General features: G+C 44.8%; 1 protein-coding gene across 1 annotated transcript in view; it reads right to left on the bottom strand.

Annotated features, from left to right (window-relative positions):
- Positions 1–25,379, bottom strand: part of LOC139389720 (fibrinogen C domain-containing protein 1-like) — a 156,269-nt gene that overhangs the window by 36,272 nt on the left and 94,618 nt on the right. The window lies entirely within an intron of this gene.

Below are 25,379 nucleotides of genomic sequence, written 5' to 3'. Positions count from 1 at the left end.
CCAGTTTAGACCCTTGCCTGTTTCTGGACTTTGTACCCGCCTGCCTGACCATTCTGCCTGCCTTGACCATGAGCCTGTCTGCCACTCTGTACCTCCTGGACTCTGATCTGGTTTTGACCTTTTTGCCTGTCTACGACCATTCTCTTGCCTACCCCTTTGGATTAATAAACATTGTAAGACTCCAACCATCTGCCTCCTGTCTCTGCATTTGGGTCTCGCCTTGATAGAAGAGGTTGAAGTTCCTTGAGGCTGATGTAGCCAAATGTTTTAAAATAACAAATGATTCATTTGGCGCCGTTACCAGTCAATCATCTCAGCCTAGTGAGCCTGAAGGCAGAGAGGAGAGAGAGCAGGGAAAGCAGCCCATTGAGCCCAGCAATACCAGTTCAACTTTTAGTCAAGGTTTTGCAGCGAAAGCGATAAGACAGAATACAATAGGGATAAGATAAGCAATGTTTGGGTTTGGCTAGGTGGCTGTTTAGCTATATCGGGTGCCTTTTGTTGAAACAAGCGCTCGTCAATGTCACTTTTCGTGAACCAACAAATCACAGCCTGGATGGGGCGGGACATTAAAAAAAGGTTGTGCTACAGCAAACTTTTGAAATGTTGAACTCATTGTTATGCATGAATGGTTATGATTATTGACAAGTTAGTACTTAGCATTAAAAGCTTTTATATGAACCACCAATGTAGACCATTTTTCTTGCACAAGAATTTAATGACAGAAAAACTACAAAAATTATAAATGTTGGTTGTGTATTTCTTAAACTGCTGTATTGTCCAATTGGAATTAATATTATACTAGTGCTATATAGTATACTATCATCACTATTAATTATACTAACATTGTATAATTTATATATTAACATTATACTATGTTAACATCCTATTTTTATTTAATGTTATAATATTATACTAATATACTAATTTATACTAATTACTCATCCAGGTTGAGGATAGTTTATCTGCAGTGGACAGATGTAGATTGAGCCACCCCAATTTTTGATTATTTTAAGAGGCCGAAGTCAGGGGACCTAGATATGTTTTTTAGTTTCCACCCCCAACAAAATTGTGAAAAGTCTGTGGTGCAGAAGGTTTTCTTTTGTAAAGATGGGACCAATCAGGAAGTGGCTGTCATACAGTGAAGAGAACCATACTTTCTTCTGCTTCATTTCTATGGCACTTGAAAAGCCCACAGAGAACAGTCCTTTCATGAATTGAATGGGAGACTAGAAGCGTATCCATCAGAGAGTGGAAGAGCATGAGAAGAGCATTATGCATAGAGGTTAAGCTGAGGCCTACTTTCTAAGGTTCTCCAAAGGTAACATTGAAAGCCTGTCCATCGCCAGTCAGATGTCTGCTCATGGAGAGCAAGTGTGCAGAAGAAGGCAAGTGCTAGAGCGCATTATAGATGTTGTTAAAGGCAAGAGGGGTTTGAGCTACAGAGGCATGCAGTCTGAAGCAGCTTATACACTAGATGACAGCAGCATTGACCATGGCAACTTTTTAGAGATGATACATTTGCTGGGAAAGTATATGTGTATGAAAAAGCATCTCACTGCCTGCGTAGAGAAAAAAAAAAACTGCTTGAGTCTGGGTCAAGAGGGGGCAGAGGCTCTCTAATCACTCTATTATCAAAGACTACCATCGATAACATCATTACCACCATCCAACACACAATGCAGGCCACCATAGCAAGTGAAATCCATGAAGCTGGTATGTTTTCAGTCCAGGACATTACAACACAAGATCATGCTCTTTCCTGCTCTTTCATAGTCAGATATGTGACGAACATCATCCACAAGAGGCTTGTGGCTGTGGCGAAATGCGAAGCATCCAGTGGACAATACCTTGTCCAGGTACTGAGTGAAGTACTGAAAAACATGAAGCACATCAGCAAGAACATTGGCAATTCTACTGATGAAGCCTCCAGTATGCAAGGCCAGTACAAAGGCTTCTCTGCCCTGCTTTCTGCAAAATCCACCAATCAAGTGCATGTGTGGTGCTATGCACACATTGTGAACCTTGTTTTGGCAGACACAACCGAGAGTGTGCTTGGCAAGTGGGTCACGTTTTGCTCTCGTTTAACAACATCGCTGTGTTCTTCCGTGAATCTGACCAGAGGGTGAACATTTGGGAGAAGGAGAGCAAGGACCCCAAGAGACAGAAGTCTTGCTCCAATTGGAGCGACACGCTGGTGGGCTAAAGACAGTGCCTTATTAAAGAAGGTCTTTGGAGCTTTTTGGAAATCCAGGTGAGGACCTGTATGTTGATGTCCTTCTCACTCTTTCAACCATACAAGATTAAGAAAAACATCAACACTACTGCACGGGTCAAGGCTCAAGGATACGTTGAGGGGATGCTGAAGTATGAAACAATACTTCCAGCTCAGATATTCCTCCGAATATTTCAGGTCACCTCACCAGTCTCAAAATATCTTCAAACAAGTGGAATGGACATTCTGTCTGCGCACCGTGTGGTTGTGTCTACAGAGGAGCAGCTGCAGACACATTTGTTCAGTGGGCTAACAGGAAGTCGCAGGGATGGGATGAGGAAACAGAGCTGAAGTTAGAGACCACTCTGCCAACGAAAAGGGCTTGAAAGAAGAAAACCATGCCTGGAGAGATGCCACACGATGAGACTTTTACTGGGGCAGAGAGTGCATACAGGATTGGTGTCCATAATCAAATTCTGGATACAGTTATAGATGGCATCCATCAGCGATTTCTGAGTAATGGCACTTTGCATGCCGACATGGCTCTTCTGGACCCTAAAAACTTTAGTCAGATAACATCCAGTGCCAATGGCCTTCCACAGACAGCCCCCAACCCCAAGAAGTAAGCAAATGTTTCATAAAATTTGACAGCAGAGCAATGGTGTCCAATTTACATAGTGAACTCATGAGTCTGGCAGAACAGTGGACTAGAAGGATGGTGAACAAGAGCTGTTCATCTTGCAAGGACTGTCCAGTGTGTTGCTACCGTATTCTTAGTCAGTACAACCTATTGACCGACGCATACCACATCCTGGGCCTTGCTTACAAGTTCCTACTTACCCTGTCAGTAACCCAGGTAGCTTACGAGCGGAGCTTCTCTACTCTGAAATTCATCAAAGGTAGGCTCAGGAGCACTCTATCACAACAGCACCTGGAAGCTTTTATGCTCATGGCTACTGAGCGAGATGTTTTAATGGCCCTGGGCAGTGACTGGGTCATAGATGGCATTGATGAGAGAAGTGAGCTGCTGCAGAAATGGCTAATTTAAGGATGTAGGAAATATGCTTATTTTTTATTCTATGACTTGCCTACTCACCAGTCTTTTCACCAACACATTTCTTCCTGTATTATTTATTTTACTGGTCAGATGGTTCCAGATATTCTTGCCACCTTGCTGCCAGTGCCATTGTGCCAATATGTTCTCCTTCTAGCCAACCTCCTCCCATTGTTCTATTTTACATCTATTTTACTAAAGTTATTGTTACAAATATTGTTTAGTAATCTTGTTTACATAAAGTGTGGCGTGGGATGTGTGGTGTATCACAGTTTTTTTCTTTTGATTGGCCGGTCTGAGTCAAAAAGTCCAGGGCCATTTTTCATTCCCAGTCCTTCCCTGGGAGCACCCCCCTATTCACATCGACGGGACAGCAGTGGAGAAGGTGGAAAGTTTTAAATTCCTCAGTGTACATATCACCAACAAACTGAAATGGTCCACACAGACAGTCTGGTGAAGAAGGCGCAACAGCGCTCAGGAGGCTGAAAGAATTTGGCTTGTCACCAAAAACCCTCACTAACTTTTACAGGTGCACAATTGAGAGCATCCTGTCGGGCTGTATCACAGCCTGGTATGGCAACTGCACTGCCCACAACTGCAAGGCTCTCCAGAGGGTGGTGTGCACAACGCATCACCGGGGGCAAACTACCTGCCCTCCAGCACACCTACAACACCTGATGCCACAGGAAGGCAAAAAAGATCATCAAGGACATTAACCACCCGAGCCACTGCCTGTTCACCCCGCTTCCATCCAGAAGGAGAGGTTAGTACAGGTGCATCAAAGCTGGGACAGAGAGATTGAAAAACAGATTCTATCTCAAGGCCATCAGATTGTTAAACAGCCACCACTAGCACAGAGAGGCAGCTGCCTTCCTACAGACTTGATATCATCGGCCACTTTAATAAATGGAACACTTGTCACTTTAATAATGCCACTTTAAGAATGCGTACATATCTCGCATTACTCATCTCATATGTATATAATGTCTACTGTATCCTTCACTATCTATTCTTTACTAGTATCTATTGAAACTTAGCCGTTGTGTCACTGCTCATCCATATACAGTATTTTATACTTATATATTCTTATCCCATTCCTTTACTAGATTGTGAGTATTAGGTTTCGTTGTGGAATTGGTTAGATATTAGGTGTTGTTGTGGAATTGTAGGATATTACCTGTTAGACACTGCTGCACTTTCGGATCTAGAAGCATAAGCATTTCGCTACACTCACAATAACATCTGCTAACCATGTGTATGTGACCAACAAGATCAACAAGGTCACACAGATGTAGAGTCAAAAAATAATATATTCAAAAGTACAAAATGCATTTTATTTAAAACAAGCCTATCCAAATGATGAATACTCAAGTTGGAGATCCGGAGGAAATATGTTATGGTATGTGGCTAAGATGTTGCATTAGTCAAGGGAAAGTAGTTATGGTATCTGCTTGTAGCTCTAGCCTGTTCATCCCATTTCCATGCCTTGTGTTCAAAATCGATGACTTCCAAGTTGGCTGCAGATTGCTGAGGTATGAATTGGAATGATAAAAAGGCTCAAAGGGTACACAGTTTCTGAAACTAGCAAGTTGATTCTAATTTATTTCAGTGGAAGAGAGAGAGTGACCCGCAGAGTAAGGTAAGTAGTTAGTCTTAAACAATCCCAATCTAAGCCAAACAATGTTTTATTCAACATGGCAGGAGAATGGGCCACACAACATAAACATAAGAGAATTAGCTGTGTGTTTATGTTGCCAAACGAAACAACAGGGACGAGCTGATATCATGGTGGCTCATCTTTAGGAAATTCAATACAATAGGGCTGCTCGCTGGCTGTGTCCATTCAAAGTAGGCGACACTCTGGGAGTGGGAAGTGCTGAATTGTGTGAAAAGGGCTGATTGGAACCGGATTAGGGCCCATTCATTCCCACACCATTTCTCCATTGTGTTATTTGACAAGTAGTGTTGAAGGAGCACTATGGGAGACGTATTTAAGGAGACCTATGGTTAGAATAGTCTTGACACAATGATCAAAACTAGTTGTGTGATCAGGCATCACACCAGTGTCACACCAGTGTCACGCTGACAAATAACTAATTATGAGAACGTCTCAGAACAGTTATGCTCTCTTTTGACATGGAGCTCAATGCATTATTGTCAAGATATTGGCAACTACAACAATGCATTCACTGTTGGTGACGCCTGCTCATGCACTCTGTACTATTTTAAGATAACATTCTAGATAAATGAATAGAGGCCATACACACTCACCAACAGAGAAGATGGCGCCGTACTGTATGGCTGCCATCTTGCGATCTCCGACCCAACGTTTGCTATTTTCTTTTGGCATTTATCTTTACTTTTTTTTGTACAAAATGTATCCGCTATAATTTCTGAGGATTGACAATAACTTTATTTTATTTTTTTTACATCAGATCGGCAGACAATTCCGGCTTCAACTTTGACCCATTTGCCCTGGGCTCTTTGAGTAATTCCAACCCAATTTTTGGGCTATCTAAGAGGAAACGCCGGCCAAAAAGAGGCAGGAGAGATTAAGGTGAAGAGAAAACCGGCCACATCTTCCATCCATTCTATTGGCCAATGTACAATCTCTTTATAATAAGATGGATGACCTCTGATTGCGGATTTGCTATTAACGGGACTCTGGTGATTGTAATGTTCTCTGCTTTTCTGAAATATGGCTTTCGGACAAGATACCCCCGTGGCTATCCAACTCGATGGATTCTCCATTCACCAAGCAGACAGGACATTGGATTCAGGGAAACCGTGGAGGGGAAGGGTATGCCTCTTCATCAACAGGAAATGGTGTGCTGACTCTATCGCAGTGGAAGTATTGGCCCATTGTTCACCCATTTTGCAATACCTGATGGTCAAATGCCGACTCTTCTAGCTTCCAAGAGAGTTTTCAACTGTTATAGTGACTGCTGAATGTATTCCTCCACCTCAAGACAAGAAGAACAACAAGCTAGCATATGACAAACTGTACAAGGCAATAAACAAGCAGGAAACTATGCACCGGGATGCTGCTTTCCAACACATCTCCTTCTCCACTAGGGGCGATAAAGTCCTAGACCACCGTTACTCTACCCACAAGCAAGCATAAAAGGCCCTCCCTCGTCCACTCTTCTGCAAATCAGATTACTCCTGCTTCTTGTCTACAAGTCGAAGCTGAAACAGGAAGTACCCGTGATTCTCCATTGAGAAATGGTCATCCGAATCGGAGGCTATGCTATAAAACTGCTTCGCTAACGCTGACTGGAATATGTTCCAGGACTCCGCAGATAGCATCGATGAGCTAAGCACCTCCGTCACTGGCCTCATTAGGAAATGCAGGTTCACTGCTTCCCCAATTAAAAGCCATGGGTTAACACTGAGGATGGAGCTAAGCTAAAGGACAGGGCTACCACACACACAGCTATCGCAGCCAACCCCGAGGCTACCTCTGAGGACACAAACAAGTACAAGAAGTTCCACTATGACACCTGCAGTGCCATCAAACAAGCAAAAGGACAATATATGAACAGGGTGGAATCCTATTACACAGGCTTAGATGCCCGAAGGGAGTAGCAGGGGCTACGTCCATTACGGATTACAAAGCAAGACCCGGCCCTGATCTGCCCAATGATGCCTCTCTACTAGACGAATGCAAAACATATTATGCACGCTTCGACAAAAACAACCGTGCATGAGGGCCCCCGCTGACCTAGGGGACTGGGTGATCTCGCTCTCCGATCAGGTCGACACCCAAAGGCCGCAGGGCCAGACTGTATTCCAGCGCATGTTCTCGGAGCATGCGCAGAACTGCTGGCAGACATATTCAGTCATTTTAAACCTCTCCTTGTCCCAGTCTGTAATCCCCATGTCTCAAGCTGACCACCATCATTCCTGTTCCCAAGAACTCTAAGGCTACTGTCCTGTAGCACTCACATCTGCAATCATGAAGTGTTCTGAAAGGTTTTGAAAAGCCAGAAGAGGACAGGCCACCCCTCAGAGTCTGGTTCCTCTCTAGGTTTCTTTCTAGGTTCCTGCCTTTCTAGGGAGTTTTTCCTAGCACCCGTGCTTCTACATCTGCATTGCTTGCTGTTAGGGGGTTTTAGGCCGGGTTTCTGTATAGCACTTTGTGACATCGGCTGATGTAAAAAGGGCTTTATAAATACATTTGATTGATTAACTGATTGCTTGTTATAACTCCATCATCCCAATTCTCAATTGCATCCCACACTGTTCTCACCCACCTAGATAAGAGGAACACCTATGTGAGAATGCTGCTTATTTACTACAGCATAGAGTTCAACACCATAGTCCCCTCCAAGCTCGTCACCAAGCTTGGGACCCCGGGACTAAACACCCCCCAACTACGGAGTGCGTCTGCTCTTTCTAAAGATCTAATTTAACTGTACTGTATATAAGAATATGAACAGTGTGTAAATAGTATTTTTGTTGTCTCTTGGTGTCTTTCCTATATACTGTACACTGAGTGTACAAAACATTAGGATCACCTTCCTAATATTGAGTTGCACCCCCTTTCTCCCTCAGAACAGCCTGAAGTGCATTTAACACGTGACATCAATACCACCGGCTAAATCTGAGTTAAAATGCATATTTACTCTGTTCCATCTGACTGCACAATCCACTCATTAGCCCAGCCAAGCAATTTATAAAATTGATCTCCAATATAAAAAGCATCTTGACATTATCTGACATTTCTTTTAGACTAACATTTAGTTTTCAACGGCAGAGATTTGTATAAACCTTGCTTTTTGTCTTTCTGATATTTGCAACATTGTTTCAATATTCAAATTCATTCTCCAGCTGTCCCATAGTAATGAACGTGTCAAGAGTCGGAACGAGACAGACAGGCAGCGTTTCTCAACCAGTCGAAATCATGAATCAGCTGGCATAATTTTTATGGATATATACAAATGAAACGAAGTGCAACTAGTTTGCAGTCTTTCCAGCTTCCGTTTGATGTGATTGTTTTAGCTGTGTTGGCTAACTCCTCTGAACAACAGTGTCCTGATGAGTGAGCACATTATCCATACCAGGCGAGATCGCGCCTCATTAAAATGTTTTTAGAAAACAGCTTAAACAAATGCAAATGCAGCTACTTTGCTGTTATTCTGGCTGCACTTTTTGACCTGACTGTAAGTTAGCCGTAGTTGGTTATCAAGCAAGGGATAAGAACAATGCCAGCCAGTATGGCAATGGAACATTTAGAATGAACGACTGGATCGCGTCCATAGATACAGAACAAAAAAACTGAACGACTAGGTCGTGTTTCTAGCAAATCAGAACAAATGACCAGCCGGCTTGGGTAGCTACCCTAGATTTGTGTCGGGACTATATCTTGTGGAATGGTGAAATTAAATTAATAAAAAAAAAAATATATAGGAAAATATGTCAATCATTATTTGAATATGTTGTATAAAAGTGATAATGCCCTCGAAGCCGGTGTTTAGAGAATATATTGGCATGGGTTCCGGCCTTCAACCAACAACACCCATGCCAATGAATCCCCCAAATACCAACTTCTCAGGCATTATCACTTAATTGTACACTCAGTGTATAACTTATTACATGTTTATTTTCTATTTTGAGTTTGTTTCAGTCTATTACTGTTCTGTACTGATTACAGATAGAGCCATGACTACATTCTTTATTCAAGACTATTTATACAACATCATGTAATTCAGTCAAGCAGTAAAATCAGATAAAAAACAGATAAAACTTCCCCTTATGGAAGAGCGCGGACTGTGAAGAGACACAAACACACAAACATGCACTACACACACACATACATTTTAACATTGTTTTTTTCTGTATATTGATTTTGCATTGTGTTGTTCTTGCCATAATATGGACTTGGTCTTTTACCAAATAGGGCTATCTTCTGTATACCACCCCTACCTTGTCACAACACAACTGACTGGCTCAAACGAATTAAGAAGGAAAGAAATTCCATAAATTAACAAGGCACGCCTGTTAATTGAAATGCACTCCAGGTGACTACCTCATGAAGCTGGTTGAGAGAATACGAAAAATACGAAAAAAAATTGCAAAGCTGTCATCAAGGCAAAGGATGGCTACTTTGAAGAATCTCAAATATAATTTGATTTATGTAACACTTTTTTGGTTACTCCATGTGTTCTTTCATAGTTTTGATGTCTTCACTATTATTCTACAATGTAGAAAATAGTACAAATAAAGAAAAACTCTTGAATGAGTAGGTGTGTCCAAACCTTTGACTGGTACTGTATATCCCTACCAGTAATAAAATGGGATGACGTCACTGATTTCCACGCTGGAGAGAACATCGACCTGAGAGACAGTATGGCAGAGGAGAGCTGTGAGACAGATATTGCCATAAAATCATTTGGCCCTAATCTAATCTTTGGACCACCATGGGGCATGTTGTTCACAACATTGACATCAGCAAACCGCTCGCCCACACGACACCTTACACACTGTCTGGCATCTGCCCAGTACAGTTGAAACCCAGGATTAACCTGTGAAGAGCGCACTTCTCCAGCATGCCAGTGGCAATTGATGGTAAGCATTTGCCCACTGAAGTCAGTTACGACGCCAAACTGCACTCAGGTCAAGACCCTGGTGAGGACAATGAGCACGCAGATGAGCTTCCTTGAGACAGTTTGTGCAAAAATTATTTGGTTGTGCAAACCCACAGTTTCATCAGCTATCCGGCTCCCGCAGGTGAAGACGCCGGATGTGGAGGCCCTGGGCTGGTGTGGTTACACGTGGTCTGCGGTTTTGAGACCGGGTGGGCGTACATGGACACATGGATTCTGCTAAGAAAGTCTTGTTATGACATCTATCATCAAAGTTCGTTGGTTTTTAATGGACCTTCCTCCCATTAGTGAACAAAGTGGCCTACCTAGTGAGACATGGGAAAAGCTATTTTGCACAGACTCCATAGCCTACTCTCTATGGAGTTGTTAAAATTCTAATGGGTAGAGATGCAAGGTGACTGCTTATCTAAGCCTATTGAAATCAATGGAACTCGAAATTTGAATATGAAAACAAAGAGTAAAAGTGAGCGAGGGAGAGAGTGGCAGGAAACTAGTGGGTTTGCAGAAGGATTATAAAGTTACAGAGTCAGCATTCCATTCAGGGAAAGTGGGGCACCGGCCTGACAAGACAAACGGTCATGGCCACATCCCACTAGCCTGCCTTCCCTAGCCTGGATTGTGTTCCTTACGGCACGAAAAGGAACACATTTTAAAATGTTTTGCAACAGAAATGTAAGTCCCTTCCTTTAGTTTCCCAGGCTACCAAAGCCCCGGGTTCCAAAACACATTTTTATTTTTTTGCCCAACTGCACTGTACAAACTCAAGACACTTTCTTTTTACATGATCCTTTCCAGCCTTGTGGCCAGTTCCAGCAACTATGGTGGCTAACTGGCCAGCACAGTACAGCTCGGCTCAGTAGTGTGAAAAGGGTATAAGTTATTTAGATTCCAGTCCAAAATAGACTGTATGCCCCCTTACGCCTGCCTGGTTACACTCTTATCATTACATCGTGGCAATTCAAAATGGTGGAAGAAAATCCCAGGCGGATGTGAACACTTGACCTGATATATAACTCACCTCTTCTTAATGCAAAAAGTATGCTTTCATATGAGTTACGCAAATGCAACTGCACGACGACAAACATCTCAACACTGCAATGTAACTTTTGGTGACCAAAATCTAAGCTCACGGTTTCAAATTTTAATCAGTTTCTGTTGCTGAAATAAAGTCTGTAGCATGAAAAAAAAAATATGCCCGAAAGACATCTGGGTCAAGAGTAGTAACCTACCCAGAACATCAAATGTGTGCCACTTCATATGTTAACTGGTGAGGGGCTTAAAATGCATTCTAATGGACTGTCATTTTTCAGGGTGATGACATTCAGCAAATCTTTGTCGTTGCAGCAAGGTCCCTGCCTGTCCCTGAGATGTGTGCATGTTCTTCTAATCGAGCAGAGTGATGGGATTGTATCGTGAGCAGCACACTCTCTGGATTGTTCCTCAATCACCAGCATGTAATAAGGAATCACTATTCAGACTGCGATCAATACGCCAGGAGGCATTGGCAAATAGGCCATGTCATGAATTAATTACTGGAAGAGAAGAATGTTGTGTGCCGACAGGCCTGGCAGGTAGAATGACTGCCGTTATGCTATGTTATGACTGTCATAATCATGACATGGCAGTTGTGTCAGGTCCACACCAGACATGGGATTCCCTCCCTGTGTTTCAAACCAGGGGTACATAAGGGGCCAAAGGATAATTTGATTGGCCAGCTCCATTGACCTTTCACCTTGGGTTGAGTAGGAATTACTGATAGAGGAAGGTTGGGATCAATGCGATTATACAGTGAACAAAAATATAAACACAACATGTAAAGTATTGGTCCCAACAATCCCAGAAATGTTCCACAAGCACGAAAAGCTTATTTCTCTCAAATTTTGTGGACAAATATGTTTATATTCCTGTTAGTGATCATTTCTCCTTTGCCAAGATAATCCATCCACCTGACAGGTGTGCACATCATCAAGCTGACTAAACAGAATGATCATTACACAGGTGCACCTTGTGCTGGGGGAAATAAAATACCACTTTAAAATGTGCAGTTTGCCACAAATGTCTCAAGTTTCGAGGGAGCGTGCAATTTCCAGAGAATTGTATGTTAATTTCTCTACCACAAGCTGCCTCCAACGTCGTTTTAGAGAATTTGGCAGTACGCCTAACCGGCCTATCAACCGCCGACCACGTGTAACCACGGCAGCCCAAGACCTCCACATCCTGCTTCTACACCTGTGGGATCATCTGAGGGGGGTGCTGAAGAGTATTTCTGTCTCTAATAAAGCCCTTTTGTGGGGAAAAACTTGTTCTGATATGCTGGGCCTGGCTCCCCAGTAGGTGGGCCTATGCCCTCCCAGACCCACCCATGGCTACACCCCTGCCCAGTCATGTGAAATCCATAGATTAGGGCCTAATGAATTTATTTCAATTGACTGAGTTACTTATGTGAACTGTAACACAGTAACATCTTTGAAATGGTTGCATGTTGTGTTCATATTTTAGTTCAGTATATATTAAAGGGCCTCTCTTTCTGCTGATATGTGTGTGACTGTCCTGGCTCTCCTTGGTGGGGTTTGATGATACAGGGAATACCGAAGGGATCAGGTTACGAGATTGAAAACATTCCTTCTTTTAGAGAGAATGAAGGATAAGGCTTTGGTGTTTTTTGTTCACTTCATCATAAAAAGAAACAGCCATCTCAAAAGTAACACTTGAGCTTCAATAATGGGATTCCAACAGTGCACAAAGCAAGGCTTTTATAATACCTCCTACCTCTGTGGACCACTGAAGCTGGAGCTGAAAGTGTGTGTGTGTGTACCTGCGTGCGTGTGCATGAGTCTCTCTGCATGGTGTGCTTGCCACTATATTTGAAAGGTGCCTTTGAGTCAGATGCTCCATAAATTGGCATTCTGGGTAAAGGTTTAGAGTTTTATAGCAGAGTGTTGGAATGAACTTTTTATCACAATTTTTCTTCTTTTTATGACTGATAAAAGGGAATGCTTATCTGTAGTCCTCTGCAAGGTTGGTTTTGACTGAATATGCTAATACACTACCACAGAAAAATATAGAATGGCAATTTCAACCTCACCCCTTGATGACTTAAAAATACTCATTTTAATATTCATGTCTCCCCAATATCAAAATAATATGCAGATTCATATTTCAGGCTCAGATGAAACATAAATAGCATTTTTAAATCAATCTGTAGGATCATATTGCCACGACATAAACAATGTAGATAATATCAATAACAAATCAACTATATTTTTTACACCTTTTTCTCCATAATTGGTAGTTACATTCTTGTCCCATCGCTGCAACTCCCGTATAGACTCAGGAGAGGGAAAGTTCGAGAGCCATTCGTCCTCCGAAACACGACCCTGCCAAGCCGACTGCTTCTTGACACACTGCTCACTTAACCCAGAATCCAGCCGCACCAATGTATCAGAGGAAACACTGTACAACTGGTGACTGTGTCAGGGTGCATGCGCCCGGCCCGCCACAGGAGTCGCTAGAGCGCAATGGGACAAGGACATCACGGCCGGCCAAACCCTACCCTAACCCAGACCTAGCTGGGCCAATTGTGCGCCGCCTCATGGGTCTCCCGGTCACGGCCGACTGAGACACAGCCTGTAGTGACGCCTCAAGCACTGCGATGCAGTTCCTTAGATCGGGAGGCCCATGAATCAACTATCTTAAACGTATAATATTCTTGATTTTGCAGCAGAGTGTGTCGAGTGTGTGTGTTTGTGTCTGTGTGTGCGTGTGGACGTGACAACAGTCTACTGTTAGGCCTTTGGCCCCATGGAATTAGGAATTAGAATACTATAATGGGTATGAAATGTCTTTTGACAGTATACAAGGTCAGACATTTTGGTCAAGGTGTTCGTCAACCATAGTCAGGAGAAAACTGAGGATGGATCAACAATGTTGTAGAGTGAAAAGAAGGAAACCTGTACAGAATAAAAATATTCCAAAACATGCATTCTGTTTGCAATAAGGCACTAAAGTTAAACTGCTAAAAATGTGGCAAAGAAATTAACTTTATGTACAGAATACAAAACATTATGTTTGGGGCAAATCCAACACAACACATCACTGAGTACCATTCTTCATATTTTCAAGCATGGTTGTGGCTGCATCATGCTATGGGTATGCTTGTCATCGGCAATGCCTAGGGAGTATTTGGGGGGGATAAAAAGAAACAGAACAGAGCGAAACACAGGCAAAATCCTTGAGAAAAACCTCTGCTTTCCAACAGACACTGGGAGACAAATTCACCTTTCATAAGGACAATAACCTAAAACACAATGCCAAATATACACTGTAGTTGTTACCAAGATGAGATTGAGTGTTCCTGACTGGCCTAGTTACAATTTGAACTTAAATCGTCTTGAAAATCTATAGGAAAAACTTGAACATGGCTGTCTAACAATGATTGACAACCAACTTGACAGCTTGAATAATTTAAAAAGTATAGTGTGCAAATATTTTACAATCCAGCTGTGCAAAGCTCTTAGAGACTTATCCAGAAACACTCACAGCTGTAATCGCTGCCAAAGCTGATTCTAACATACAATACATTTTTCAATACTTCATTTTCAATACTTCATTTTCAATACATTTGTTAAAATGTCTAATAACATGTTTTCACTGTCGTTATGGGGTATTGTGTGTAGATGGATGATAATTATTATTTGTTTTAATACATTCTGAATTCAGGCTGTAACACAACAAAATGTGGAATAAGTCAAGGGGTATGAATACTTTCTGAAGGCACTGTATGTGAGGATGCTGTTAATCGACTACAGCTCAGCGCTCAACACCATAGTGCCCTCCAAGCTAGTCAATAAGCTGACGGTCGTAGGCCTGATCACCAATGGCGATGAGACAGCCTACAGGGAGGAGGCCAGACACCTGACAATGTAGTGCCAGAACAACAATGTCTCCCTCAACGTTAGCAAGACCAAAGAGCTGATCGTGAACTACAGGAAACAGGGGCAGGTGCACACCCCCATTCACATCGACGGGGCCACAGTTGCGAGGGTCAAGAGCTCAAAGTCGGTGTCCACATCACTGAGGACTTAACATGGTCCTCTCACACCAGCACAGTCCTAAAGAAGGCACAGCAGCGCCTCTTCTCCCTCAGGAAGCTGAAAAGATTTGGCATGGCCCCTCAGATCCTTAGGAACTTTTCTTGGTGCATCACCGTCTGGTATGGCAACTGCCCCTCCCTCGACCGGAAGGACCTACAGAGGGTGGTGCGGATGGCCCAGTGCATCACTGGGGGTGATTTCCCAGCCATTCAGGATGTACATGTCAGGCAGTGTCTGTGAAAGACCTGAAATATTGCCAAAAACTCCAACCACCAGACACATGGACTGTTCTCTCGTCCGGCAGGCGGTACCGGTGCATCAAGGCTCAGACCAACAGACTCCTAAACAGCTTCTGTCCCCTGGCCATAAGACTCTTAAATGGCTAACAGCTACTTTTCTCCCTCTCCCACAGATTATCCACACTGACTCTATGCCCACCCACAGGTCTGTACCCATTCAGCTACACACACCTTCACTGTCACTCTGACTCACACACACCCTCAGTCACGCACTCATTACTGATGCCACACACTTAGACCAACACCAACACACACACAACCCTCACAACGATGCTTCTGCTAAAATTATTATTGATTAGATGTATTACTACCACTACGCTGCTACATTATTAATTGATTATTGATTACCATTAGTATTACCTTAGTATCTATCTCTTTATCCTACTACTGGTCACTATTACTCCTATTGATATGAATATATGACCATAAGTATTTATATATTCCTGCAACTATACCCTTTTCAGCCCTGTTTACATGTACAGTATATCCGCCTATCACACTTACAATGACACTCTTGCACACATACACACTCACCACCACACACATAAACCCACCACAAATGTGCATTATTATTATTAATTATCCTGCTAGCAGTCATTTTCTCCTAATCCCTGCCTACATGTACATATCTACCTCAAATACTCCAGTATCCCTGCACATTGTACATTTGGTACTGGCATTAACCCTGTATATAGCTTTTGTATCCTTAACTAGCATTGAAAAGGTTAAGAATTTCACTGTACTTATATGAGAAATAAAGGGGTTGGAACCAAAATGATGTAACTTTGTTTTTCTCCCCCAACTGTTCCCGATCAGCAAAAGAAAGTTACATCTAGCTTGACATTAAATCACTTCACCAATCTGTGCGGATAGAGCAGCTTGGTATGGAGCGTGCAACTATTTTCCTGCATTGGACAGACAAGTGTAGGGTGCGAGATGCAACTGAAACTTTGCTGGTGGGGAGAGAGCGAAAGAGGGTGGAGGAGGAGGCTTGGCTTCAAGTGCTGGGCATCTTGTTATAACAAGCATTATCTGAATGAACCCCACAGAATTCTACCTACAGAGGATTGACTCCTATGAAGGACCTTTGAATGTCTGTCAAGACTTCCACCGAAAGGTGGCTCCTCTTCCTGTTCGGGTGGCGCTTGGCGGTCGTCGTCACCGGTCTACTAGCTGCCACTGATTCCCTTTTCTTTTTCTGTTGGTTATATCTGTTTTGGTTTCACCTGTTTCTTGTTTGGGGTTTGTTTCAGGGCTATTTAAGCCTTCTATGTCCGCCTGCTTTTGTGCGGGCTTGTTCTTTGTTCTGTTTGGGTCTGTCATTATTTCGCCTGTTGTTTTTGGCGTGACCATACTTACCGGAAATAAATACGTTTTTTCCCTACACCTCTGCTCTCTGCGCTTGACTCTGCACCCACCACTCCTAGCTACGTGACAGAAGCCCGCACCACAGCATGGTGTCAGCAGGAGCAGCTGCACCCCCTCTCCCATCCATGGCCATCCTCCACCGAATCGGGTCAGCGATGAATCAGATGATGGAGAGAATGGACCGATGGGAGAGGAGTGGTCTCCCTACCTCGCCTCCGGCTCCTCCTCCGCCTGCTCAACCTACTCCTCCGGCGGCGTTGGGAAGCCACCCTCTCCCTCGATGAGCTCATAGACATGTCAATCCGACTGGACAACCTGCTAGCTGCCCGCGGGCATCCAGAACGGGCCCTGTTAGTTCCACCTCCCGACCCTCCCGCTCCAATACCTATGGAGTTGGGGGGAGGCACATCGAGGGGAACCGGAGGAGGAGGCTCCTCCTGCACCAGTTGTGGTCGGAGAGGACACACTGCTGATCGGTGCTGGAGGAGCTCGTCTGGGAGTCGAGAGGGCAGGCAGAGCACTTCTCGGTCACCCCAGGTGAGTCAGCACCAGACTCACCCAGAGCTCCCTGTTGGTCACATGTTTTTACTAATCTCTTTCCCTGAGTTTTCTCCCTCTCTCCAGCATAAGGCGCTAGTCGATTCAGGTGCAGCTGGGAACTTTATGGATTGCGGACTATTCCTAAGGTTAGGTATTCCGCTGGTGACGATAGATCGACCCTTCCCCGTGCACTCCCTAGATAGCCGACCGTTAGGGTCAGGGCTGGTCAGGGAGGCCACGGTTCCACTGGACATGGTAACGCAGGGGGATCATGGGGAGCGGATTGGTCTCTTCCTTATTGATTCACCTGCGTTTTCAATGGTGCTGGGGATTCCCTGGCTGGCTAGTCACAATCCTAGGATTTCATGGAAACAGGGGGCTCTCCAGGGGTGGTCAGAGGAGTGTTCAGGTAGGTGTAGAGGAGTTTCCATCGGTGCCACGACGGTGGAGAGTCCAGACCAGGTTTCCACTGTGCGCATTCCCTCAGAATATGCCGATTTGGCTATCGCCTTCTGTAAGAAGAGAGCGACCCAATTACCACCTCATCGACGAGGGGATTGCGCGATAAATCTCCAGGTGAACGCAGCACTTCCCAAGAGTCACGTCTACCCGTTGTCACAGGAGGAGACAGTGGCAATGGAGACATATGTTGCTGAATCTCTGGGACAGGGGTACATTTGGCCCTCCACGTCACCTGTCTCCTCGAGTTTCTTTTTTGTGAAAAAGAAGGAGGGAGGTCTGCGTCCGTGCATTGATTATAGAGGTCTAAATTCCATCACAGTGGGGTTTAGTTACCCGCTACCTCTCATCGCTACAGTGGTGGAATCATTTCACGGAGCGTGCTTTTCACAAAACTGGACCTCAGGAGCGCGTATAATTTGGTGCGTGTCCGGGAGGGAGATGAGTGGAAGACCGCGTTTAGTACCACATCTGACCATTATGAGTACCTAATCATGCCGTATGGGTTGAAGAATGCTCCAGCCGTCTTTCAATCCTTCGTAGACGAGATTCTCAGGGACCTGCACGGGCAGGGTGTGGTGGTGTATATCAATGACATCCTGATCTATTCCGCCACACGTGCCGCACATGTGTCTCTGGTGCGCAAGGTACATGGGTTACTGCTGGAGCATGACCTGTACGTCAAGGCTGAGAAATGTGTGTTCTCCAAACAAGCCGTTTCCTTCCTGGGTTATCGCATTTCTACCTCTGGGGTGGTGATGGAGTGAGACCGCGTTACAGCCGTGCGTAATTGGCCGACTCCGACCACGGTAAAGGAGGTGCAGCGGTTTTTAGGGTTTGCCAATTACTACCGGAGGTTTATCCGGGGTTTTGGCCAGGTGGCGGCTCCCATTACCTCACTGCTAAAGGGGGGGCTGGCGTGTTTGCGGTGGTCAGCGGAGGCGGACAGAGCTTTTAGTCGTCTGAAGGCGCTGTTTACCAACGCTCCTGTATTGGCTCATTCGGACCCCTCTTTGGCATTCTTAGTGGAGGTGGACGCGTCCGAGGCTGGGGTTGGAGCCGTGCTATCACAGCGCTCGGGCACGCCACCGAAGCTCCTCCCCTGCGCTTTCTTTTCGAAGAAGCTCGGTCCGGCGCAGCGAAACTATGACGGTGAACTGAAGGAGTGGAGACATTGGCTTGTGGTGGCCAAGCACTCTTTCCTCATCTGGTCTGTCCACCATAATCTGGACTATATCCGGGCAGCAAGGAGACTGAATCCTCGTCAGACAAGGTGGGCAATGTTTTTCACCAGATTTTGGTTCACCTTCTCCTATAGACCAGGTTACCTTAACACTAAGGCCGACGCGCTGTCCCGTCTCTATGACACAGAGGAGCGGTCCATCGATCCTACTCCCATCCTTCCAGCTTCATGTCTGGTGGTATCACAGGTGGATGCGGACATCGAGCAGGTATTACGGTTGGAAGCTGCGCCCTCACAGTGTCCAGCGGGTCTTCAGTACGTGCCGCTTGGTGTTCGTGACCAATTGATTTGGTGGGCCCATACGCTACCCTCTTCGGGTCATCCGGGTATTGAGAGGACAGTGCGGGGTCTTAGGGGGAAGTACTGGTGGCCTACTTTAGCTAAGGACGTGAGGTTTTATGTCTCCTCCTGTTCAGTGTGCGCTCAGCATAAGGCTCCTAGACACCTGCCTAGAGGGAAGTTACAGCCCCCCCACAACGGCCGTGGTCACATTTGTCGGTGGATTTTCTCACCGACCTTCCCCCGTCTCAGAGGAACACTACGATACTGGTCGTTGTGGATCGGTTTTCTAAGTCCTGCCGTCTCCTCCCGTTACCCGGTCTCCCTACGACCCTACAGACTGCAGAGGCCCTGTTTACCCACATCTTCCGGCACTACGGGCACTATCGTTTCTGATCGGGGTCACCAGTTCACGTCCCGAGTTTGGAGGGCGTTTATGGAACGTCTGGGGGTCTCGGTCAGCCTGACCTTGGGTTTTCACCCCGAGAGTAATGGGCAGGTGGAGAGAGTGAACCAGAATGTGGGTAGGTTTCTGCGGTCGTATTGCCAGGACCGGGCAGGAGAATGGGTGGCTCAGAACTCACTCCGCCACGAACATGTCGCCTTTCCAGTGCGTGTTGGGCTACCAGCCGGTCCTGGCACCGTGGCATCAGAGCCAGACCGAAGCTCCTGCAGTGGAGGAGTGAGTGCAGCACTCAAAGGAGTACTGGGGAGCCGTCCAGGAATCACTCAAACAAGCTGGTGGGCAGCAGAAGAGGAGCGCTGACCGCCACTGAAGTGAGGCCCCCGTGTTCGCACTGGGGGACCGGGTCTGGCTCTCGACCCGAAACCTGCCCCTCCGCCTGCCCTGCCGGAAGCTGGGGCCGCAGTGTGTGGGGCCATTTAAAGTCCTGAGGAGGAAAAACAAGGTGTGTTATAGGTTACAGCTCCCTTCTTATTATCGTATTATCCCCTTGTTTCATTTGTCTCTCCTCAGGCCAGTGGTAGCTGGTCCCCTGCAGGAAGGTGAGGTGCCGGAGGCCCCTCTGCCCCCTCTGGACATCAAGGGGTCCCAGGCGTACACAGTACGTTCCATTCTGGACTCTAGACGCTGGGTGAGGGGCCTACAGTACCTCGTGGACTGGGAGGGGTACAGGCCGGAAGAGAGGTGCTGGGTACCAGTGGAAGACACGTATCTCAGGGCGAGTGCGGGGAGGAGGCACAGGACGTACTGGACTCTGGAGGCACACTGTAGGCCTGATGCGTGGTGCCGGTACAGGTGGTACCGGACGGATGACATGCATCTCAGGGCGAGTGCGGAGAGGAGGCACAGGACGTACTGGACTGTGGCGGCGCACTGGAAACCTGATGCGTGGGACCGTTACAGGTGGCACCGGGCTGATGACATGCCTTTCAGGGCGAGTGCGGAGAGGAGGCACAGGACGTACTGGACTGTGGATGCTCACTGGAGAACTGATGCGTGGGACCGGTAACGGTGGCACCGGGCTGATGACACGCACCTCAGGGCGAGTGCAAGGAAGAGGCACAGGATGTACTGGACTATGGAAGCACACTTGAGGGAGAGTGCGAGGAGCAGGAACAGGACACATGGGATTGTGAAGGCACACTGGAGACGCCAGACCAACAGCTCTCTCTCTTCACTCTCCTCCAATTTGATCAAAAACTCCTCGACGGTCTCATACTCTCCCCTCCGTTCCACCTCCTCCAATCTGTCCAATAACTCCTCGAATAGTCTCTGACTCACCCCTCAACTTCGCCGACTGCTCCATGTGCCCCAAAATCTTCTTTGGGTTTCTGTGGCTTTCTACCCCGACTTCGTTGCTGTCCTTTCATGCTCCTAGGCGACTACCTGACTGACTCCATGTGCCCCCCCCCCCCCCCCCCCCCCCCCCCCCCACCAATTTTTCTTGGGGTTTCTGTGGCCTACCTCGTTGGTATAACGCCTCGTAATATCGGCGTTCCGCCTTCACTGCCTCTATCTCATCCTTAGGAAGGCGATACTCCCCAGCTCCCCAGGTCCATTCCTCCTGAACACACTGCTTGGTCCATTTTTGGTGGGTTCTTCTGTCACGTTCGTCATATGAAGGAGACCAAGGTGCAGCGTTGTATGCGTACATTCTTCTTTTAATAAAGAAAGAACACTGAACAAATGAACAAAACAACAAAATTAACGAAACGTGAAGCTAATATGAATAGTGTAGACATTCAACTAAACATAGAATAAGAACCCACAAACACCAAAGGGGAAATGGCTACCTAAATATGATCCCCAATCAGAGACAACGATAAACAGCTGCCTCTGATTGGGAACCATATCAGGCGACCATAAACATACAAATACCTAGACCTACAAAACCCTAGACATACAAAACCCCTAGACAATGCAAACCCCTAGACAATACAAAAACTAGTGTATCCACCCTTGTCACACCCTGACCTAACCAAAATATAAAGAAAACAGATATCTCTGGTCAGGGCGTGACAGTGTCATCCGAATGGTTTGGCCTACAAATGGAGAATACCAAGATGATTTTGCTCTATGACCCCCACAAGCCTAATGGGACTTGTCTGAAGTCAATGCTTCTAAAGTTCCATTGTTAATACAGTGACCTCTTCATTACAATATGACTTGGCCAATTTTGTATATTTGCCATATAATATAATAAAAATATAGATTTCTTACAAATAAATTGCTTGTCGTGATGTGTGTTTTATCCAATATTTTAATTTTAATCCCAGCCCCTGTACCCGCAGGAGGCCCTTTGCCTTTTGGTAGGCTGTCATTGTCACGCCCTGACCTTAGAGAGCCTTTTTATGTCTCTATTTGGTTTGGTCAGGGTGTGATTTGGGGTGGGCATTCTATGTTTTGTTTTCTGTGATTTTGTGTTTCTATGTTTTGGCCGGGTATGGTTCTCAATCAGGGACAGCTGTCTATCGTTGTCTCTGATTGGGAACCATACTTAGGTAGCCATTTTTCCCTCCTTTTGTTATAGGTAGTTAACTTTGTTTGTGGCACTTAGCCCTGTTAAGCTTCACGGTTGTTTTATATAAATTAAAGAAAATGTACGCTCACCACGCTGCACCTTGGTCTCCTTCCAACGACGGCCGTGATAGTCATTGTAAATAAGAATTTGTTCTTAACGGACTTGCCTAGTTAAATAAAGGTTAAATAAAATGTAAAATATTTCAAAGCATTTTGGAAAATATTTTACAAAACATCAAATACATTTTATAATATATTTAGCAAATATATCGATAAATACATATTCTAAAGTACATTCTTTAATGTATTTCACTTCCGGATGTATTCAAGATATATTATAATATGCATTTGACATACCTTTATATATACATTTTATATACATTCTGTAAAAGACAGTATATTGGCATGTATTTCAAATGTATTAAATATTTCACATAGATAGACATGCTTTTTATCTAAAAATACATTTTAAACGTTTTTTCCCCCCATATGGGACCAGTTTGGAACCCCTTGTCTTCCATGCTTTTTTCCTCTCCAGGTCCACCAGTACATAAAGAGACTGCTCTGCCTGTAGGTAAAATACATTTCATTAAACACCCTGCTGCAGTGAGCAGCAGTTTTCCTCTTGCCTGCTCCTCTCTTGGAGAATTTGTCAATCTTGACATGCTGATGCTCTGTGGCAGGCCTGTCATTTCAAATCACCCAACCCTGAATTAGGGCTCCGGTTCACTCACTGAGGGCAAATGTAAGACACGCAACCACCCATGCAATTACACACCTACACTCTTCACACACTCTTCACACACATCCCTAGAGGACAGGTGGAAAGTACAGCAATAAAAAAAATGTCCCTGAAGCATCAGTGACCCAAAGAGGCAACTTGAGAAATGTAACATATAAACACGGTATGCAGATTTCAAATTTTTGATGAGGTAGCAACACCCAGCAGAAAATGGCATGAGGAAAAAAAGCTATTAATCTTCTTTGTATTGGCCTTTGGGACCAGCCCCTCCCACCAAACGCACGCATGCCACACACACACACACACACACACACACACACACACACACAATTATGTAGAGAATTGATCTAAGCTTTTTCCTTTTGAGCTTCACTGATGAATTTCAGCTAAAGAAAGAATATAACAAAGCATGTGTCTCTGCAATCCTGAGAAATAATATTTTCATTTTACTTTCTGCTGGTGAGATTGGGTTGCTGGGATAATGTAACGCAATTACCAGGACGTGATCCACTCCTATTCATGATGTCATGACTGTCCACGAGAATCCAAATAGGTCAGATCAGGTTTGCAATGAGGGGAGGTAGATTAGTGGTGATTAACAACTCACGTCCTGAAGATTCAGATCTCCCTCTCCAATACTCACCAAAGGAATGTCCTTTGTTTCAAGAAAATACTTTTACCGGTGAAACTCTAACACGTTCAAAAGCAAATACCGGAACAATATTTCTAGCATTGAATGTAGGGAATGGTCAGCGAAGATCTACAGAACACTAATGTAATTTTGTTTCTTATTTTGTGATATCATTAAAAATGTTATAAAGGAAATAATATATTTTGGAAAGTATACCCACTACATGTATGAAGTGTCCATCCTATGTGTTGTGCATCTAACATGACTTTTATTTTATTTTAAATGTGTTAAGAGGGATGTGATTAGAAAAACTATAAGAGATAATTATTTTACATAACTTTGTACAAGTGACAAGTCATGCCCCCTAGGAAGGTCAGATAGCGTATCAGCCTGACGGAACAAACTTTATAATTGATGAGTCAAGAAATGAACATAGCAGACCACAAAAGCGTCAGTTTCAGCTGCATGTTTAAAGTGGTTTGAACTGTAAATCTCAACACGAGGTAGAGATTATAAACTCACATCCGGACAATCACTGTTACTGCTGATTAGCTGTAATAAGCATCTTTGAAAGCGAATTTAAGTAGGGCCATCCTGCACTCTGCTCAAGCCATAGATACGGCTGGCTAGCCTATCTTCAAAGAAGCATCTTCAAGAGCGAATGGAGGGAAAATAAACTCTGTAGTTCTGTTCAGGACTACACGTCAAGTCACCGGATACTGGACAACTACAGAGAAGAACAACAGTAGAAGACTTGGTGTCACACCCTGATATGTTTCACCTGTCTTTGTGCTTGTCTCCACCCCCTCCAGGTGTCACCCATCTTCCCCATTTATACCTGTGTTCTCTGTTTGTCTGTTGCCAGTTCGTCTTGTCTCGTCAAGCCTACCAGCGTGTTTTTTCCATGCTCCTGGTTTTCCTAGTCTCTGTTTTCTAGCACTCCCGGTTACATCTTCTGCCTGCCCTGACACTGAGCCCATCTGCCTGACCATTCAGCCTGCCCTGACCTCGAGCCCACCTGTCACCCGGAACCTTTCAAACTCTGACCTGGTTAATGAACTTCTGCCTGTCCACGACCTGCCTATTGCCTGTCCCTTGTATTTTAATAAATATCAGAGACTTGAACCATCTTCCTCCTGTGTCTGCATCTGGGTCTTGCCATGTGTCGTTATAGTTGGAACCCTTTTGGACAATCAGAGCCTTACAAGTGTGCCGCGGAAAGGCCCAACTCCCTTTCCAAGGTGGCCCTGTCCACTGAGAGAGATCCACGCGGACTCAGGCATTTCACATAAATACATTCATGATTTCTTACTCAAAGCGGGCTGCGGTTTGTGTAGTATATGGTTACTCTAGGTGAGAGTAGTTTCTAAACGTACCAACGTTAAGTGTCTCTCTCCCTCTCTGTCTCGCCCTGCCCTCTTCATCTCTTTTGTAACAAGCAGCCATATTGTTATCAGTCCTCTAGGGACCTGTTTTTAACGTATTAAGGGTGCATGTTTATCCTGTGTTCCCATTTATTAATTAGCTAGTAAATAAATAATTCAACCAATTTATGTAGTGCATAATAATAAGTAAGGCTCTGGTTTTTGCAGATGCAAGGAGGTTACGACTTGTAACGGCTTTCCTCTTCCTCTTCTGAGGAGGAGTAGCAAGGATCGGACTAATACGCAGCGTGTTAAATGTTCATCTTAGTTTTTTAATAAGAATTATGAACACTGAACAACACAATAAATGACCACGTGAAAAAACAAAACCAAAACAGTTCCGTGTGGAACAAAACACTGACATGGAAAATAAACACTCACGAAACACAAGTGGGAAAAGGCTACCTAAGTATGATTCTCAATTAGAGACAACTAACAACA

This window comes from Oncorhynchus clarkii, chromosome 30 (assembly GCF_045791955.1).
Source record: "Oncorhynchus clarkii lewisi isolate Uvic-CL-2024 chromosome 30, UVic_Ocla_1.0, whole genome shotgun sequence".
Classification (NCBI taxonomy): Eukaryota; Metazoa; Chordata; class Actinopteri; order Salmoniformes; family Salmonidae; genus Oncorhynchus; species Oncorhynchus clarkii.
The sequence above is the reverse complement of the archived record's forward strand: the minus strand, read 5'-3'. Positions and strand labels throughout refer to the sequence as shown.